The 22,366-nt window shown below is 36.0% G+C and overlaps 1 protein-coding gene and 1 long non-coding RNA gene across 6 annotated transcripts in view; both read right to left on the bottom strand.

Annotated features, from left to right (window-relative positions):
* NEBL (nebulette) overlaps positions 1–22,366 on the bottom strand; it is a 246,967-nt gene that overhangs the window by 93,707 nt on the left and 130,894 nt on the right. The window lies entirely within an intron of this gene.
* The window catches only part of LOC134414912 (uncharacterized), a 44,495-nt gene that overhangs the window by 1,461 nt on the left and 20,668 nt on the right, over positions 1–22,366 (bottom strand). For all 4 annotated transcript variants that reach the window (XR_010026875.1, XR_010026874.1, XR_010026873.1 and 1 more), the window contains one exon: positions 13,236–13,302. This is a non-coding gene — a long non-coding RNA (uncharacterized LOC134414912). The remainder of the gene's footprint in view (positions 1–13,235; positions 13,303–22,366) is intronic.

The following is a 22,366-nucleotide window of genomic DNA, read 5'->3' as shown; positions in this document are numbered from 1 at the left end:
GCCCCAAGTAACTTCCATAATACAAGCATTAGACAGCTGCTATAACTCATCAACTTATAATAAAGAAAAACATAACATGATGCACAAAGAGAGTAAGGGAAAAAATCACAACTAACTCAAGTTATCACAAATAACTTGTGTTATCACAACTAACACAAGTTATTTAAAATTCAACTTTTCGCATAACCAATGCAACAAGATACTTACTATATGACACAGAAACCTGTCCCACTTTTTTTCACTCTCCTCAAAACACTGAATACCATCAGAAAACATTTGCTATGCAATAAAGCAAGCCTGCAAACTTAATTCATCCAGATATAATTCAGGGAAGAATTTGTTTAGGACCCTTTAAGAGTGGCATAGTTTAGAAGTGCACGGTGATTCAATTAGCAGCCTGCAAGTCATGAAGAATTATAGAAAGGCTTGAGAGGGAAGGGACTTTAAAGATAACCCAGTTCCAACCCCACTGCCATGGGCAAAGGTGCCACGCACTACATCAGACTGCTCAGGGCCCTGTCCAGCCTGGCCTTGTTGAAGTGGCCAGGCATGGGAAAGATGATTTAGCTACTTCTATAGGAAGAAATAAATAATTTAGAATCAGCAGGAGTGTTTGGCATTGCAAATGTGTATGTACATTTCCAATATTTCTAAAATTACTATAAAAATACTAAATCTAATCAGAATAAAGACCCTGTTAAAATACTGAGCTTTTACATCCCCAAAACAATTATGAACTATGTTGTAGTAAAGATTACTTTTCACCTACAAAATCTTCAATTTTACCAAAACCCTCAAGCTGACACTTCTGAATAATTTTCCGCTGTATATAATGTAATGATCCATAATCTTTTGTTCTGGCATAAAACAGCACAGATTAAGCAAAATCCAATTGCACAGAATTTAAGAAAACGCTGTAATGGAGTGCTAAGCTGTGTGTACAAATGGGTTCTTCAGGGAAGCACCCAACATGAACTAAATCAAATTTTGTAAGAAAATGGTGTGTAGCTCCACATTTCTACTTCCACACTCCTGCAAGGACCTTTCACATCTTAGTTCAAATTTAGTCTATGATTACAGAAGCCCTATACCTGCAATACACAACCTTTGCTTATGCTATGAAAGGAGACATTTTGGTCTCCCAGTACTTAGAGCCATCATTCCATGTGTCAGTGTGCCACTGGCAGATTATATACAGAAATTCTCTAATTTTTTGGATTCCAACATCAGTGTACTATTTCTTGTCACAGAACATCACTCAAGTACCTGATGTAAACACATATCTGCTGAGGAGGCAGAAGAGGAAGAAACATAGGGCATGAATGAGCCCAAATCCCCCTGAGCGTGAGTTGGGCCAGAGTGGGAATAGTTCAGGTGCACAGCTGGTCAGATTTCCCAGTTTGATCACACATAGCTGAGTCCACATCTGGCCAGAGCCCCACCACCTCCCTGTCCCTTTATCAGTCTTTCAAGAAATACATTTGGGAATTGTTAGCCTGGAAAGTTGAAAGGCTCATCTTGTTTTGGCCCTGATACACATAATAACTTAGCAGTGATTCTCAGTTGTGTCCCTGAACAAACAATACATCTGGACTTCTTTGGCATAACCCCTAAAAGACTTCTGATATACTCAATATCTATATGTACTGCTGGGCTGAAAGGACTAGTCTACCACTTCACAGAACAGCAGAACAGCTATGATTGCCCTGGTAAAGATACCAGAAACCTCATAAAGTCAAACTTGTTTAATGCAGAGATCCTCATGGGGTACTTGAACATAGGCTGCAAACTACGGCCCAAGGTGTTTCAGTTGAAAATCTGCACAGCACTACACTGAGATGCATGTATATTATGAATATACTCCTTTCAACTCTGGACCGAAAACATAAAAAAAACTGAGGTAAAGGTAGTGCTTTAGCTACTCTGTTTCCCGTCAGTTAAAAATCAACCCACAGACATCCCTGAAATTAAAACATTCTTTTCTGTTCTTACTGGACACACACAGACTTCACCAAAATAACTACAATCAATTCAACACAACACAGATGGTGGTGTCTTTTCAAAAAGCACACAAGGCATTTTTAAGTGCTGAGACTCAATCACTTCTCTTTTCCAGAAATACTCAGACTGGAAGTTCCTAGCAGCCTTGCATAAGGAAGTTCATAGTTAGGCTATCAGCACCAAAATCAAAACCAGAAAAATGCAAGGAATCCCAGCCTGCCAGTTTTAACCTCCCTGAACATGAAATACCAATTCACATCAACTAGAGAAATTCAAGAGATTACTCTATTTAGAGAAAAAACTTACCCACGAGTTTGTATCTGTCAGATCATTAACACTGCACTCATAATCAGCACTTCAGAACCTGTAAATACCTCATGGCTCTAAGCTAGGATTTTCATTCAATAAAAATTATTTTATTCAATTTTTTTTTTTGTAAAGCAGAGAGTGGCAATGATATTTTTAAGGACAAATACAAATGAGATGTTAGAATTCTGATTTCTGAATCCCAGAAAACCTAATGAATTTTCAATGTCTAATAGATACAGAAACAGACATTGTCTAGCCTAACTGGATTTTGATGGCAGAGCATTTCAGATGTCTGTATGGTACACAACTAAAATAATATCCTATCTAATCTAGATACCAGAAGCCATGTAACCTGAATTAATAAACTTTTTTCCACACAACTCATTATCCTGAGAAATTAACTGATTCAGAAGGGAGAGTATGTATCTGGGCACAGGCTTATGACATATAGATGTAGCCTTACCTGTGATGAGGAACAATACATTAAAATAAACCAAAATAAGCCATTAAAATTACTCCAAAACCTCCAATTCATTTTTCTACCAATATTTGTAATTGCTTACTATGTTTACACAGTACATTTAATGCCTCAAAACAGTATTTTCTGAGTGGGATACACAGTTCTATCTACATTTTCCTAGTTTTTCATTTGTCAAGAAATTACATCCTCAACAATGAGGGAATCTGATATTTCCACTCCCTCAATATTTTCAGCTTAACCAGAGGCCTGAAAATCTATCCCTCCTACAGCCCCTTTTGCAAGCTGATGGATCAGGAGCTGAGATGCCACATTTGACTGCACTGCAACTGTTCAATCCCTCCACCTGACTGCTGGGGCTTTTCCCTTTCTTGTCATAAAGCCCCTGTCCCCTTAGTCAAGTGTTCACCAAGGAGTGGCAGCCCACCAGAGCTAACAGCTCTGGGGCACAGCAGATGAGCTCTTCAGCACTCCCAACTCTTACCAGAGCATTACAATAATGAATAGTCGGGATATTTTTCCTACAGAATGCAGAGCCCCAAAGCTCTCATGTGCTGAATGCGCCCACAGCCGGTGCCCTGGAACCTGTGGGAGGCAATACACATCCCAGCTTCTTCCCTCTGCTCTGCAGCTTGTGACTCAGAACTCATAAGGCTGTTCTACAGGAGATGGATAAATAACAAACTCATCAGCTGACTGGGTTACTGTGTGAGGTGTCCATAAAAGCAAAATCACATTTAGCAGAAGAGGGACTTACAACTTTTCTCTTAATGCAGAAAAGTTTGGACAAAAGATCAAATTTCTCTATTCAAAAAATTTCCATTTTATCCAAAACTCAATCCTCCTATATACAGGAGTATATAAAGTTTGGAAATTCTGTTTTTCTACAAATCCCAGATAAAATCATTCATGATTGTAGATGAAAAGTATGAAGCCAGTAATAAACAAGTTCCATTTTGCCTCAATAAATCCTAAAAAGCTAAGTATATCTCCTCCTATGACTATACATTTATATACAGCTCACTGTAATCTGAAATAATAGAAAATACGCATTTATCTTATGTACAGGTTCTTAGTTATACAGATTGGACATGTTTGCTTGCCAGAATTTTTTCTTGTGGCATTACATTGAATTCAACAGCCTGAACTGACAGAATCTCCTGGAGTAGGAAGTGAAAAGTACACATTTCCTATAAACTTAATTTGCAACCTATAACCCTCACTTACTGAAGGTTATGGATGCATTTTTCTAGAAGCTAAAGCCACAGTGGTACTTGTATTTGAGTTTTTTCTTCTTCATATTTCTGTACTTGTATTTTACTAGTCCTGATACTGTAATTTTCTGAACAGAATACCAACATAGCAAGATACATCTTTAAAAAAACGTTTACAACTTTACCACTCTTGAATACTTCATGTTGCTGTGATTCTCAGATAAGTTAAATATGCATCAAATTGCTACAGACAGCTTACTCTAGCACAAAACCTACATTCTTCATTGACGGTTATTTAAAATAATAGCCTTAATATTTCAGAAGAGTGTTCAGAAAACTCCCCAAAAGATGAAAGCAGACAGGCCAGGATGAGAAAAGAAATGTAATGAATACTTTTGAGGTAATGGAAGTCACTTGTTCAATGAGGAAAAATTTCAAGTCATAAATAATTGATGCAGAAGCTATATTTTGAAGTAACTCCAGACACTAAAAGACAAAACAAACCTTTACTTATGCAAAAGATACAACACTTTTATTGTGCTTAGAATTACAAATTCCAAAATCTCATTTGGGGGGGGGGGGGGGGGGGGGGGATTACCTTTTTTTTCCTACTTTGTGAATTGTGCCCATCATAAGATTTTAACAAGAACACAAGTTACACATACTTTGTGTCCAGGAGCACTTAAATCTGGATTTTCCAGTCAAACTTCTCTTTCAGCCTACTGTTCCATGCATGATAGGTTAGGACAATGCTAACAAGAGGTGTACTATGAATTTAGCACTGTATTCAAAAACAAAGTACGTAATATATAAAATCCACATGCAGAAAAGATCCAAAGTTTTCAAGACAGAGTTTATAGTGCTTCAGTTACCCAAAGAAGCTGCTGTCAAAATAGTCTACAAAATAGTCTATTCCCAAAATAGAGGGAATATTAATTTTTAAGTGCTTATAATAGGTACAATGGATTAGGAAATAAAACTGTTAATAACCTTGTATTGAAAAGAACCTTTTAACAGAGAACCCTGTACTGTGGGGTCTCTGGACAGCCCAATTCTGTAATTGTGTTCGTGGCTGTAATTGAGGAGAGCAACTTACAAGTTCCTAAGCATTGACTACAATGTTGGAGAAAATACACTAAAAATACAATAGCTGGCAATTGTTAAGTCACAGGAATGTTAGATCCTTATGTACAGCCTGTTTAACAATGATACACATAAGTTTCCATGACAACAGTGACAAGATGATAAAAACACCTTCCATCATTCCCTGAGAAATACTTTTCTGCTTGTATCACTTATGAAGTGGCAAGTACCTAATTTAGAAATGTCAACTTGCATTTAGTAATGTATTTTCATATTCAAAGAAATGCAGATCATAATTTTAAAGGATTTAATTAAATATCTGAACCACATTAAAATTATTTATTATCTAATTTTTTTAGTCTTTTAAAACAAGTTACATCAAACTTATCTTTTACTTTAGTTATGGTCTATAGTTTAACTGCAAAATTTCAGCTTAAAAATGTTTTACCCCTGGGGAAATCTCTTTTGTTTGAATCAAATAAAAACTGATCCAGCAATTTCCAAAGTGCTAGATTTAGTAGAAGAATGCCTTATTTTTAAATTGACTTTATTTTGCTCCCCCATTCAAAAAAAAAAAAAAACAAAAAACAAAAAAACAAAACAAAACAAAAAAAAAAAAAAAAAAACACAAAAAAACCCAAGAAAAATTACATAAAGCAATTATGTTTTATCAGTTACTTAATTTGCTTTCACATTAGAACATTATCTTACTTCTAGTCTGAATTGTTTTCTTCAAAAATGGAATTTCTTCTGCCTCAGCTACTTTTTAGTCACTCCTGTGACCTGGCTACTCTTGAACCAAGCAATTCCAACGACAACAGTGGAATCTAAACTTGGGAGTTGTCTCAACACAGGTACTTCTAGGTGAACATACTTCTTAATCTATTAAGAACATTCATAATACTTATTAAAATGTCAGTTCTCATATTTTACTGTAGGAAAAATAGTTCCTATGAATAAATAATGAAAATATAACCCTAAGACACTCTTCATTTAACACAGTATATCTAAGTTACCACTTAAAACAGCATACTCAACTACAATTCTTCAAATCAAAGAAAGTTAATGCCTGCACTATGTGAAACTCCTCAGTAAGCACCTCCTGAGAGGAGAAAAGCAAAAGAAATTATATAGCAATGTTTTGTACACTACAAATTATCCAGAAATACCATCTCTGGATTTGATCGCTTGTTGCTGTAAATAACATTAAAGAGCAATAAATACTTTTAACTGATACAGCTTCCTGTGGATAAGATTTAAAGAGTTTTATAAATAGAGGGACAAAGCTTTTGATTGAATATACAGACACAGAGCAAGCCAAGTTCTCTCCTTACCCTCAGGCATTTGAAGACTAGGCTGGAGTCAGGCCTAAGTGGGAACAGCCATGGATAAGTAAGCCTGACCAAAAAAACCTGCTCCTGATCATGCTGCTGATTCATGGCCAATTGACAATCATGGTATGAACAGAGAAATGAGAGGTGCAGCAGACTTGATCTGGGGAGCAAACTTCTCATGTCTCCTCTGAACATCTGGAACTTTGTGAAGAGGATAAATAGCTAATGGAATGGGCTGCTCCTTGCTAAACACCTGAAGATACATGATGATTCCATCATTCTGTTTTACAAGGGGGAGAACAGGGAGCCATGAAGCAAAGCAGCATCTCCACAGTAAGAAGGGAAGCCTGCAATCAATCAAGATTTCTTGACTTCCAGCCCTACAGTTTTAATGCTGACACCAAAGAGCTTCTCAACAGGATTTTTCCTGGCTCCTTTTCAGTGACATTTCTGTTAAGTCATTTCCAGCGTAAATTAACTCTTAACTTAAAATACTCTACTCACAGTGTTGAAGACTGGGGGATTTTTCTAGAACATCTTGCTATTTGTTAAATAAAATCTAGTGCTAATACAGCCTAAAAAATAAGGAAGGGAAAAGTGGGAGGAGATCAGAACACAGAGCTGCTCTTTAATTTAGGACCTTAAAATAAATTACAATTAGTAAGTGATTGGGTTAATGTGCAGAATAGAGTTAGAATAACAGTATAGTTACTTGTTATGCAAATTAATTTCAACATTTGTTCAGTTATCAGGAGTAAATATTCTGCACAAAAAAGACAAGATAACCTTGCTGAAATTTTGCATATAGAAAGAGAGAGAAAATACCATGTCCTTTCCTGGTCATCTGATGTCTAAATTAAAGTTATATGAAGACTTTTTTATGTTGAATTCAAAATAATAGGTGATATTAAAAAGTTATTTTCAGGTCTAGTTGGGTACATTTCCATTTAAATTTTTGTAAATATTTATTCATTTTTTTACATACAAAAACCATCGCCAGAGAATTAAATTATGTCAGGGCCTAAGGCCTGGCTTTGAAGAGCTTTTAGTCTTTTTATCTCTTTGAGGATCTCATGGGAAGTCTAAGCCTGCTTTCAGCACAAAAACCTCCAAAGCCTGAGGCTGCCTCTGGAAGAATTATATTTGCCTTAAGGTCTGTGGTAAATGTATTTTGGCAGCTTTACTCTACAGCTAAAGAAATTTCTCAATCTCATCAGAAAAGTGTAGGCAATAGTGATAATCTGTAATACAAAACTGCAGACCCCGGGGGCGGCGAGTGCCTGATCTTACATCCACGGACGCTATTCTACAGCCCCAGCAGTAACGACACATTTCACTCCCTTCCAACAATTTTAAACCTTCCCTTTGCTAGAGGAAGATGCAGCTATAATATGCTCCATGTAGACATTCAAAATATGTCAGACTCAGCTTCTGCAAGCTTATATTTAAATCCTAGGACATTAACATCCAGTAGCGCACAGTACTTGACTAATGCTACCCACAGGGATTTTTTAAAATGGTAGAAATTTCTACAGCTAAAAATCAAGCTGAGGTAAAAAATTAGTATCAGGGCACAAGTCATGCTAATTTTGTGTTGGTTGTAAAGCTAATAAGGAGTTTAATCTCATTGTTTCACCATCATTAAACATTCCAACAGCCTTTGGAACAGCAGACAGAACTGAGACAGTCAGCCCTTAGTGTGTGACACCCACAGGAGACCCTTCTCTGGCCCATGAACCCTCTGTCCTCATCTACACCAGAGTACAGCTTCAGCAAAATGCTCTTCAGTTCAATATCTGGACTTTTAGAGTGATGTCTGGTGGGCCAGACTCAGCAGCTTTTCTCAACATTATTTGGTAATATCATCATGATATCAAGGTAGATGGAGATAAGATATAACAGATAAGCAGCATTTAAAGTCTAACGATGAGATTAAAATCTGAAAAGTGTATGCTAAATTCTCATGAACTCTGATAGATAATTTTTTAAAAACTACAAGTTTCTATTTTTGAAATTAAAGTTTTATATTGTTGCTAAGTCACTTTCAAAAAGGCCAATAAATTGTCAGACATGAAATTGTTAAAGATCTTAAAAAGAGAATAAATAATTACCATTTTGTCCAGACCAAGCCTAGAGAAGTGACACTCCAATTTCTGGGAGTCAACTTTTAAGAAGCTTAGAGTCACTTCAAGGACAGAATTCCTTTATCTTAGAAAGTTTTTAAAAATCCTTAAACTAGAAAACATATATAAGAAAACCAAAGAAAACACCTAAGTATTTTAAGTCTTTACTTATGTATAATGATCCTGAATGATACATTCTCTGTTTCATCTTAAGACAAACAAAATATTAAACTTTGTAAACTTAAATTAGATTTTCCTCTGAGGTCCTGCTTCTATCTGCATCTTAGCTGTAAAATCATTATCTTTATCCCAGCTTAACTTAAAAGATGCAGAGATACAAGTTAGGCAAGCAGACAGATTTTGTTCACGTGTAGAAATCTAAGTGAACTTGAGTATTGTCCAACTTAATCACTCTTGTTACATAAAAGTCTATCAGTCTTTGCTACTTTGCTTTCAGTGGAAAAGCATTGAACTTCTGTTGTTACATCTGGTGTAAAATGATTTTCAAACAATGTAGGAGTATGGACATTCCTCATGGATTTTCTGTCCATTAAATTATAATTCATTCTGCTGGAGAGTCAAATTAATGATACTTTTATTCACTAGTCATTCCTTGTATTCTAGCCACAAAAGAAAAGAGTGTTTAAAAATAAACATGTTCTATATTCTATAAAAAACCAACAGCAACAATTTTCTTCCAGTGTAGACAATCATTATCTTTCCATCAATAAGGACAACACAACTAATCCCTAAGGGTCCAGTTCTACCAAACCAGAATTACATTTAACAGCAAATACATGAGAGATTCTCTGCCATACAAAATTCTCATGTGGGAAAATGGCAGAATCCATAAATAGTAGGAAATATTACAGGGTCTCAGCACTCATTGGATAACTATTCCCAAGCAGTGTAAAACAGCATAATTGGCATCTCTTTTTCCAGACCTGTATTTTAGTCAAAAGTATGAATATTTACTTGTACAATCCAAAAGCATTGCTAAAATTACAGTTTAGCACATATTTTTTACTCAGTTTAACACCACCTGACTTCTTTTATAAACTATGCTGAACTGAAGTTTACTACTTTCAATAATTCATTACAAAATAATTTTATGCATGAAAAAGAGATCTCTTTATTAACATGTCCATTTCATGACACAACTCACTAAGAGATACAACAGCTTATACGTATTGACTACCAATGCAATCATTATAGGTGTTCTAGAATTAAAAAGAGGTTTGTTTGGAGCTGGGAAGAGATTGGAAAATAGGCTGAAGTTATCAGAACTTTAAAATCAATTTGGTATAAATAGAGTATCAGATCATTAAGCAAATTTTGGTCTAGAACTAAAATCCAGGTACAAGATGTGCTATCCAGTATAGTTTAGTTAATTGCACTCTGAGCTGCAGATTGTACTCTGCCAAAAAAACTAATTTACCCATTGATATGGAAAAAATATATTCATATATTCTCTATCCATGGAAACAAATAATTTGGAATGGAACAATTCTCCTCTATAAGCTACTATATACTGAAATATGCATTGTCTTGATTCAAATCTAAACTGAAGATGACAAAAGCTTTTCACACATTTACTCAATATGAAAGAAAAAGTATTGTGTTTGAGTCAAATTATGCCAAATATTGTCTGCCAGTATTTAAGATTCATAAAGATACAGAAATCTCTTCTATGTCACCCACTAGAAAAATCAAAGACAGTAAATATACTGGTTTTAATTAGACATCTCTGTGATTCTCCACACAGTTTCTTAGTTTCCCATCAGCTCAATTTCAGGACACCTAGACGTCCTGATCTTTCATTTAATAAATAGAAAACAAAGCATTTTGTATTTTTAAATAAATAAAAAGATTTTGTTCAAAACATATCAGCCACAGAGACTTTTGTTCTGCATTTTGCTAGGCTGTCCAGTGCAGTATCTGTTCAGAATGATGGACTGTGTTTGCAATCAATAGAAAAAATCAGTGAGAATTGACATTAGTAAAGTTCTTTTGTTCTGAGTGAATATTAATGACTTCTGCTTAGTCTTTCATTAAAAATTAATTCAGAATCCTATTCTATTGGAAAAAATGCTCTACTTGGAGAGACAAATTCTTTGCTATTGCTGATTTTGAAGCTGGCAACAGCTACAACAATGCACATTTTTAAAGCACATCCTTATCTTCTGGATAAGTCTTTCAAATGGTAAGGTTAAATGTCATGTCTTCCATGCCTCAGCTTGTGATTTTGAAAAAGTCTCTTTGCATCTCTACTCCTAAACTCAATTAGAAAAATACAAAATAAACACATTTTAAGATAATAATGATAGAGAATGGCAAAGAAATAATACATTAAAAGAAAGATTTCATATATACAAAAACCTAGAAAACAAAATATTTCATAACCAGGGAAGTCCTCAGCTCAGCCATACAAATTTTTGTAATTTCAGACACAGTATTGCAGAAATTTAACTTAAATTTAATTTTTTACCATATTGTTATATTTCTTTTCACTGATTTTTTTTTTTTTTTTTGATTCCCAAATTCAAATGCAATGACAGACTTTTCCTCTCAGGTGAAATAGCTTGTTAAATAATGTGTTCACATAAGGCAATGCATTTTCCTTATAGACGTTAATTCCTTTCAGTACTCTATCTGCCTTAGCTCCATATTTTTTCCAGATACAAAAACATTTTTGTGGGGAAGTGGGAAAAAGGATGTTTATTTTTCCTACAGATAGCTGTAGCCACATGATTTCCTCCATACCACTGTGGCTTCTCATTCTTTTTTCCAACATCTATTCACCAGCGGCGCTTGGCTGCACTAAGTCCCCACTATCATTTCAAATTTATGGAAGAAACAAACAGAAGAAAAAGCTGGCAGCACAGAACATCCATTCTTCTTCCAAAATCTAAAGCTGAACACATTTGTGAAAATAAGGCACTGTTGGATACTTCCAATAGCATGTTCTTGTATATGCATGGTGCGGTTAAAAATGTTTTTTACTTAAATCCTACAGCCAGATTTCATTTACTAAGGACTGCTGCCACAGTGTGTGCTTTGCACAGGACGTGGTACCAAAGCAGTTCAAGATGTCAGAGTGACGGCTACGCTTGCTCTGCTTCTGCCCTCCCATCCCACTCCAATCTCTGGATACACTGAACTACTCTCAGTTCCTCCTGGCCAGAACAAATGAACCTCAAGTTTCACATTTCCCTTCCCCAGGTCTGCTTAGTCTGACCATAGCTGATGGCTGTGCTGTACCAGCCCATTCTTGGACATTTCTGCAGCACCACACAACCATTCCGAGACAGTTTTGGTAAAACCACCCACACAGAAAACACAGTGTGTCCCATGACACTGCAAATCAGAGCTGGCCTGACACATCTCAACAGAGGCTTCAGCAGCATGCTGCCTGAACTAGTGGGGGCTTCTATGGCAAGGAGATGAAGAGGGTGAAGGGGAAGAATGGTCAGCTCTCACAAAACTACCAAGATGAAGACAACCACAGTGAAAATTGTAAAATATTGTTCCAGTGCTCCCACAGTCGAACCTCGTGTCAGCTCTTGCATTATCCTCATTCCTCTCCTACTGCTATCCTCCTTCCAGAGGTGCCACATGTGCAAGTTGCCTTAAAGTTCTGCTGCAGCACACTCCCTGTGGGCATGTGAGAGTTTACACTTCAAGCTTTACCATTTCTTTATATATACCAAATATTCTCCAGTGCAAAGCCAACCAGGGTAGTTTAATTCTACTGTTTTCTGGTCAGTGACTTTTTTCAGATTGGCCCTACCAAGCAGATGCTGGCACACAGTAAGACAACTTCTCCTACAATGAATGTGTATGGCCATGACCAGAGCAGGCTACTCTACAAAAAAACATACTGTGTGAAGCTCAACTGAATTCACACTTTTCTATATCATAAGAGCCAACACTACTAAGATAGATACGAAGCAGTGAACATTCATCTTCAAATTAAATCTGCAAATAATTTTCAAATAATTCATTTTCAAATTAAATCTGTAAAAAACAGATGTGTTCAACCTTGAAATCACAGCTTGCTACTCCTCAGATAAGAGCTCTACTTTCAGAACCAAACAAAAACCTTTCACAAAAGCAGTGTAAAAAGAAAATACACTTCCCCAGAAAATTTACACATTGTGTAGAATTTGAGAAGGTCTAGGTCAACTTTCAAAACATTTCATATAAAATAATAAAATAATAAGAATTAAGACAATGCAGTCTTCCAGTAATGAGTCAGAGGAACAATTATGGGCCCAAGCAGGAAGTTTATGGCAGATCCTTTGATGAACCAAGATGAGCCACAATTCGGTGGAAGCTGAAATGACCTTTATGTTTCAGTTTTACAACTGAAGATCAGTCCTGGACACCCAACCATGAGGTGGAAAGACAAGAGCTGGACAATGGCAATACAGCAAATACAGTAGTTAGCTTATTAAAAATATTAAAATATTATACATGAAAACATCTGAATGTGATTTAGAACCATAAACACATATGGTCTTTACTGAGGATGCCAATACAAACTGAAATTTGGCATTTCCTACCTAACCTTACAAATATATGTCATATGTCAGTGTATTCATAGTAACATTTTCTCTACTATTTTGTATGTAATTTTCTAGTTTATTGTCCCAAAAGCTAAGAAAGCAGGAATTCCTGTACTGATACTCACATGGCTTCCACCCAGGTTGCAAGTACTGTGACTTCATTCAAGATCTTTCAGTAAGTCACACAAAATCCTGGAGAGAATAAAAGTAAACCCTTTTATCACTGGGTAGAACAAGAAAGACTGACACTGAGATTTAGAGGTATTTCATTTATCACACTGTACTTATAAACAGAAAGAACCCCAAAAGGTACCTTCTCTTGTTAACAACATGCTTGTTCTCAGTTTAAATCAAGAGAATAATATTGTATTTCTGGACACATTTGGTGCTTCCTGGGTACATCGTATACTATAACGCAAAATGCAGCATTAGAACAGAAACAGACCAGAATAAATTTAATCTAATTCTAACCCAAGAGCTCTTTTATTTCTTGCTCCAGCTCGCTTTCTCTACTTCCTCTCTGAATCTTCCATTAACTACTCTCTTTTTTCTTTCTGACCATCAAAAAAAAAAAAATCAAGTGTAAAAGTTATGAATCAAGGACATCACCAGACGACCACAGTGTCTGTGGATATGGTTAATCTTCCTACTTTGACACTCCTGTTTCTCTAATCATTCCTAACTGATATCATGTATCTGGCTGAATTGTAAACTGTGCTTCTAGATTTTACTGGAGCACAGAGGAGTGGTCCTGATCTGTGATTAGGTCTCCACCGTGCTGGGTTCTACGAGCTGCCAAAACTTCCTTCCCCTAAAAAGCTTCTATTCTAAACACAAGCTGATGTCAAAGTTTATCAGATCCTGAACTCCACCACTTTTCTGTTCTCAGCTCTGTAATTGTTTTGCACAATTTCGATTCTTCTAAGAATAAACGTGAAAGTGTAATAATTCATTTACATGTTTTTAGTTTTCCTTGTCATAGGTTGCCAACTCCTCTTAGACGTGAACAGCAGTTTCGGTTTCATACAGGATTTTTCCCTTATCTAGGAAGATTATGAGTTGTCTAAGATCACAGAAAAGTCCATGGGACATGCAAAAATATCTGAGTATTTGAACATGGGACTGCACATCCGCTTCCCCAGTTGTATCTTCTCTGCCCAACATTATATTAAATTCAGTTACAGCTCTATTCAGAATATCCCAGAGAATGAAGTCCACCTGTATGTCTTCCATTACCTACCTTTTTGAGATCCTTTTTTTGTCCTTACTCTGCTATGAACTTGAAATAAATTTTTCCCACTTACTATCCTTTTACACTTCTAAATTTTTGTAAAGTCTATGAAAAGGGAAAAAAAAAAAAGATAGAAAAATCTCAGTGGAACAAAGATCTGACTGTGGGCTGACTACCTTTTCAGCATTTCAGTGGCGTCCTCAAAAAAAATACAAGGCAAAAAAAGGATACTCTTGACATACCAACATCAGAATAAATCTCATGTCTCTGCTGACATTCTTTTAAACATTTTTCCATACAAGCAGAGGCATATGAAACCAATTCCAATTCCTTCCTTCCTAATTTTACACTACATTTTTTCCCCCATGAAGTATATATAAAACTTATTCTCCCAACTCAAACAGAGGAATGTCACAAAAGTTAAAATTTAAAATTAACATCTGTAAACTGCAGGTCTCAAAAGCACTGTTTAATTTCAGAAAGAATCATATCAGCAGTTCTGGAACACACACAAGCAGGAGGTGCAGTTTATTAATATCCCACAGAACTGACTATACATAAATAGCACACATTGCCCAAAAAGCAACCTTCCCCTTCATAATGGAACCTGCTTTAAGCTTTCTCTGAGAAAAACAAATCAGGACCGTGTACAATATTCACTACTCACGCTGATACCAGAACTCTGTATTGATCACTGTAATTTCTTTAAGTTATTATGCAAGCTTACATTCCCCTCTAGGCATCTCTCTAAGGGAGCAGAGCCATTGGTAATGACATTTTCCACAGAAATGCCAACTGATGCCAAAATGACATTGAGTAAGTCACTGCCCAACACAGCTGAAAGGTCAATACTGCAAAAAATGCTCCATTTCATTCATAGCTCGAAAGACTAGGAAAACATGGTCAACACAAACACTGTTGAAAAAGCAAATAAGACAAAAAAAGCAAAAAACAGGGCTTCATGTTTGAATTGGTATAGATGCACCTCAAAGTAATTGTTTTTTCTGCACCATGCTGTTAAAGTTTTGAAAAACTCCACAAGAGCAATAGGAACTGCTTTAAATGTAGGCTCAGGTAACAGACACGATAGCATTGTAAAGATGCTCTAATAAAACTAAAGAAATGCTGATGTGGGGGCTGCTCTACTAAGTACTGAAACTTCAGCTGGAAATGTAATGTATATCACTGCATTTTCTCAGTCTTCTGTCAATGTAACTAACTGGAGAGAAAAATGCTATGGCTCCTTAAAACTGCAGAAACAGAGCACCAGAAGCCTCAGGGCCCCAGACAAAGCTGTGCAAAACTGGAGTTATGACTGAAAGTTTGTATCAATAACTTAGGAGTTAACTGATTTTTTTCACCAGCCCCAGAAAGACAAGGTTTGATTTCCCACTGTCTTTTGCTGCTCAGACATACAATCCCTGCCAGCTGTGACATTAGTTCTCCTAAGGTCTCTACGCCATCCCCACACCTTTGGATCTACCCCAGCCTTTCCTATATCCCATTCACAACATAAGCAACTGCACACAGGGCTGAGCCTGATCCACTTTTCTCAGGCTGATCAGACAAAAAGAAAAAAATCTACTTATCCTGAAATAAATTATGAACACAAAACATTCAGAGTTGCAGTTAAAATTAAAAAGAAAGCAGTCCTAAGATCATGAATTTTCAGCCAAGAAACCACTGTGATATTTACTTTTAGCCTATGAAAATTCATAAATTTCATGCATTAACTCCTACATCACAGTATATAGCACAAACATATAAATATATTTTTCTGTAATTACATCTGAAATTGAAAAGTCTTAATCTTCCTTTATTTTGTTATCATTTAATAAATTTTGACCTGGCAATGACACAGGCCACAGCATTGCTAGACAGAATACTAGGGCTGAAGAATTTATATTCATTCTGTCTATTTCAATTACTACAGAGTTTTTCCTTGGGGGAAGAACAAGAGAAATTTACTTCTTGTGGCATGGTTCTCATATTTTCCAGCAACCTCAATCTATTTCCATTCATTTTCCAGTATTTATTTTGCAAAAAAAAAAAAATTCATAAAGAGGAAACTGAACTTATGGCTCTAATTCTGCTTGGAATTCTGTGTAACAAGTTTTCACATCCCTAGGGATTTCCATCACTGTCAGTACAGAAGTCTACATATATATTTTTATATAGAAGTGTATGCACCAGTAGAGATGAAATTACCTTTAATTACCACTTAACTGCAATCATATCAACACGTATGGAGCAAGAGTACTGCCCAAGCATCTTTAGAGTAACTTAAGACATGTAACTAATTAGCTCTGTCTTTAGAAACTGACAAAATATAATTTTCTCATAAGAATAATTAGATTTTTGTTTTCATATTTTCCAGATTTTTTTAATGCAGTCTCTACAGCTACAGTCCAGCAATCAGCTCAATGCAGGTCAGGATCTGCCTTTATTCAAAGTACTAACAACTTCATGACACAGGCATTAAAATCATGCACCCCTATGAACTTCCTCACAGGAGCAATGTTTAATACTATGATCAAAACTGTACACAATAGGAGATGATAAATACAAACTACCTATCTCATTTGAAGGGAAAACTATGTGTCTCTAAGTGGTATTCACTAGAAATTGTCTTTATCATTTTGAACAACCCAGAGATTGCCCCATGTAGAAGAAAAGGACCTGTTTTAAACCTCACAAGAGACTCATATTCTACGTATTTAAATAACTAACAGGTTATACGTGTTTCACAAAATAATGACTTGCATTTTACAACAGCTATGCACAAAACAGCCTGAGCGCCAACCAGCAGGGACTTCAGAGTCATCCTCTGACTGTGCAGAAAATAAAAGCCCAGTGTCCATTTCTGATCCCAGCTCACAAGAAACAAATTACCCCACTCACTACCATGTGGAATTCAACCAATTTTTAATTATCTTTATGAGAGAATGTTTTACATTATGGACAAAATGCAATGGATGTCTCAATGTTCACCACTGATTCTATAAAAACATTGTCTTTATTGCTTTCAAAGGGAAAATTTATATCCCTATGAGCAATTAGATTAGTAACAGAGGGTCAACACTGGCATCTATTGTCATTGCAACAGTCATAAACACAATAAACATCTCAGCAGACTCTTAAACCACTTCCTCTCTCTACTTGGAGTACATTTTAATTGCACAAATTCAATACTTATGCATCAATTTATTTTGAATGCTAATCTTTTGAAAATCAGAGCTAGTACTACAAAAACTGCATTTGATGAAAAAGTAATTTGCATGAAAAATGCCAAAAGGCATATATGAAATGGTATTTCATATACCAAAACAAAATTACAAAGCCTCTTCAAATGAATTGCATCCATTATCGATATAAAACCAGACTATAATAGAACAATTTTTCTCTGTAGCAAAAGGCACTTAAATTGCAGCATAACTTTCATTTAAGAAGTTTAATAGTTTCAGTATTATCTCATATATTGGCTTTGAACTGACCAATTAAGCACTAAAATTTTTCTCATGTTTTTTATTATAACTGGCACCAAAACCAAGTGCAAAAAGGAACTATGTTAATATAGTCTTTGGCAAATATTTTTTTACATTTTTACTTTTACCAATTAAAATATGGAAAAACATTTGGTCTCTATGTCTGCTGTCTTATATCTCCTTTATTTTCACCATTCACGAACAGGGGGGAAAAGAGGGATACTTTTGCCTAAATTTCACCTTTTCCTTATAACTCAAGTTTTAAAAACTGAGGTAGAAAAATGGAAATGGCTTCCGCAAGTAGAATGGAGAATCCATGTCCACCCCAATACAAGTGAATAAAGGCTGATGTGACTAATATGACACAAGGTAACATTTTAACATCCTTCTTAACTTTTCTAGCAACTTTTAGTCATTAGGCAATCCACAAAAATTTTCCTTTTTTTTTCTTAACATAACAAACTTAGAATTGTTTTGCAAATGCACTTACACCTTTAAAGGCCTTTGAAATCCTTAATGACTTCACTACAGAGGAGAATTTTCTCCTGAGTGCCCTAGCTCTGCTCTTCCATATCCCAGTCTCTATTGTGCGAAGATGGAAATCAGACACCTGTACAGCTCTATAGACCCTGCAGCCATGACAAGCAGTTTCACTGATGTGCTGATCATCTCCCCTACAAAGCAGGGGCTTGGATGCCATAAAGCTTTTTGATGTTGCAGAAATATCCAAAACTGAAAGTCTGCTACTTCAAAGTTCTCCTGGTGTACTGGAAAAGTCCAGTTTCATGCTGGAGGCAGATTTTTACCTACATGAAAAGGCAGAAGACAGGCCACTAGAAAATTCTTATGGATTCATAGTCCTTACAAGCAGCATCCACTTTTAGCCTATATATATACCAATGAGAAAAGGACCAGACCACATTTCAGGAGAATTTGATGAATATCCCACATGAAGAGACACATTTCTTTCTTTCAGCATTAACTCTGTGCACAGTGATGCATCAAACCTTTGGAACACTTTCAATCAAAATTATCAAGCACTAACTTAAAACAATTTTGTAAGACAGAGGAATCAAGGATGAACATCAAGGGTGAAGGGGTAGTAAACTCTCTGATTTGCCTCTTGGGCAGCATCTTACAGGAAGCCACTAGATCACCTTCTTCAACCTCACCTTTCATCAAATTGTCTCCAGATACACAGAAACTCAATTTAATTAGATCAGCTAAACATTTTGCAGGGGGATCAGATCTTAAATAACTTCCAGCACTATAAGAAGTACTCTTACTATCCATCTCCATTGACTTCCTACCTCCTCACAGACATTAAACATAGGAGTCAAGATTCACAATTCTCTTAAATCAATTCAGAACTTCATTGTCACTTAAAAGAGAATCCTGTCCTCTCCCAGTCGTCCCACACAACTCACAGGTGTTAACTTCCTGCACAGAGGGGCAGGATCTTCCCTGGCACTGTCACAGCAGACAGCAGTAGCATCTCTTTAAACAGAAACATAATGTTAGATCAGCTCAAGACAAATGTCACACCACAGCCTGAAATGCATCCTCATGGTCAGCCATCACGCCTGTACACATAATCAACCCTGAAGAACAGTAAGTGTTCCACTCCTGGAACATGTAGGTAAATCTGTCTTGGATCTACCTGTTCTGCAACAGGTTGACCAGGATTTTTTTACCATGAATCCACAAATTGATGTAAAATATGAAATTTTGCCAATAGAAATATAACCATTACTTAGCCTTATAAGTTCATACATATATGAACATTTTCTGACAATCCTCATGAATAATCATCCATGGTTAACCATGGCTAATTATCTTTGCTCTTGAAAACATTTCCTTTAATTCAAACTTAAGTTCCTATTCCAGATAATTGATCTTAGTTTTGCTTTCTTCAACACATACAGTATCTTTCTCCAAACAAACATCCTCTCTCTTCACAAGATCTTTCAAAACCATGAAATCCTTTCAATACCATGAAATCCTTTCAATATTTTATTCAAGGACAAAAAAAACCCAATTAGCTTAAGGATAAAAATATTGCCTAAGATCAATCCTTTACCATTTCTGCAAACCTTCACTACTTTGTTGAGCTTTTCAAATGTATCCATCAGAACTGAAACTGCTGCTTCTACAGAGGAATATGGTACAGAGGACAAACAATGACATCTATAGGTTTATACCTGCAAGGACTATGAACTCTTCTGGTCCCTGCATGAGCAGCTGATACCAACCCTGTGTATCATTTTATTATTCTCTACTGAAGTAGTTATATCCAAACTCACATTCAAGCATCATATTGTTAGGTTTCCCATTTGTGTGTTGAGGGAAATTGATAGCTCTTCTAACTTAAATGCTGAAATACTGAAAAGTGTATTAAAAAGTAGAAGTAACAGTGAATGGGAAAAAAACAGACTTATTTCACAGTAATCTGCCTGCTTTGCTTATGGAAGGAAGATAAAATAACAAAACAACTGTATAAGAATATATCATAGAAATATCAAGATGATTTAAATCTGTTTATTTACAATTTCTTTGCTTTGTTTATTATTTATCTTAGAGAAGATGTACAGGAAGGCAATATTCATTTATCTGTGGAGTCATGTCTGTAATAAGGGAACAATTTCAGGACAAAAGAAGATTACCCAGGACCTAAAGAAACAATAATGAATTTCAGGTATTTATATATTCTCAAAGTAGTTCTGCAATGTTTACCACTCCTTATAACAGAATATAAATTATAAGCAGCATATTATGATCAAATGCATTCATTACATGAATGTTGCTTAATAAAAAATTAGAATTTTCTAATTTGTAATACAAAACAATCAAATTCCAGCTCAGCTGCTCAATGGTCAAAACATAATGTCTGTGAACGTGTTACAAGTCAATCACAAAGTCAAAAGGGACACTAAGGGCAAAAATATAGATTTACCAATGACAGTAAGAATACAGTGATTATTCTGAACATTAGTTTCACTTTTTATCAGATTCTGCAGCTGCCCCATTTCTCCTGGGTTATTTTAGAATGTCCAAAGAAACAGTACTTGGACATCACAGACACTCTTGCTCTCCTGTGCAAGCCCTTCATATGTCACTTAACTTCTACACTGACAATTCTTTATGTGTTGAAAGACCCAACAGCAGTGGATGTAGGCAGACCTTATGAACAGCATATATTTCTCCTGTTCTCTCTGATCCTGCAGTCAGCAGAGATTACAAACCAATGAAGTAAAGCACAGGCAAAGGCAAGAGTAAATTGGACAGTTTAAAGACAAGATGCTCTAAGAAAACAATTACAATCCTTCCTATTTACATAAAGATCAAGTCCTGGTTTCCACGGGGTTACCTTTCCTCTTAGTAGCTGGTACATAAAGTGCTGTGTTTTGGATTCAGTGTGAGAATAATGTTGCTAACACACTGATGTTTTGGTTCTTGCTAAGTAGTGCCACCCTAAGTCAAGGGTTTTTCAGTGTCTCTCTCATGCCCTGGCAGGAAGGAGGAGACAAAAACCTGGCAGGGAGTGCAGCTGGGACAGCTGGCCCAAACTAGCCAAAAGGATATTCTACACCATAGAACATCTTTTTTGGTGTATAAACTGAGAGAAATGGGCTGGGAGGGAGTGATTGCTGGTCAGCTGGGTATCAGTCAGTAGGTGGTAAGCAATCATATTGAGCATAACTCATTTTTCTTAGCATTTATTTCTCTCTTTTTGTTAATTTCATTTTTATTATTATTGCTGTTGTTGTGTTGCTGTAATTTTGTTGTTATTGCTGCTGCTACTATTATTAGTATCTTTGTTAGATTTATTGTTATTATTTACTCTGTTTTAAGTACTAAACTGTTCTTATCTCAACCCTTAAGTTTCACTTTTCTCCTCATTCTGATTTTCCTTCCTATCCCACTGGTGAGAGCTGCAGGGAGTGAGTAGCTACCCAGTAGAGAGTCACAAACTGGTGTTAAAAAGAGAGATAACAAAGAGAGAGGAGTAAGCTTGACTTCCTACATGCAAGCCACCATGAGGACACACAGAGAAGACATACATAAGAACTTTGAAAGATGTCAAGAAAACCCAACCAAAACACTGCAGAAATGAGACTGAACACCATGATGATTGTATTCAGCCTTGATGATGGTATTCTAGCTTTCAGCAGTTGTAAGCCTCTCTTTCTCATACAGATGTTCACTTTGTCTGCAGCTTCCTTGCACATCTCTGCATAGCACAAGATGGCATTTTGTATCCAAAGCCCTTCATTGAATTCAAGTACATTAAAAAATTTCAGTCTCAGGATGGTAAGAAGTTTGGCACAGAATAAGATACAGTCACACTGCATAAAAGGTGAAAAGATCTCAAGTCCTTTCAACTATCTGTGGGAAAGAACTTCTCTAGGTCCCACACCCAATTAGCCTGATGCTGAAAGGAGCAGGACATTTTATAAGTGTTCTCTATAGCAGCTAACAGCATTGATCTACGCCACATGTCTCCTCTAAATAAAAATATCAACTACGCACAGTTTATTTA

This window comes from Melospiza melodia, chromosome 1, assembly GCF_035770615.1.
Source record: "Melospiza melodia melodia isolate bMelMel2 chromosome 1, bMelMel2.pri, whole genome shotgun sequence".
In the NCBI taxonomy this organism is placed as follows: Eukaryota; Metazoa; Chordata; class Aves; order Passeriformes; family Passerellidae; genus Melospiza; species Melospiza melodia.
The sequence above is the reverse complement of the archived record's forward strand: the minus strand, read 5'-3'. Positions and strand labels throughout refer to the sequence as shown.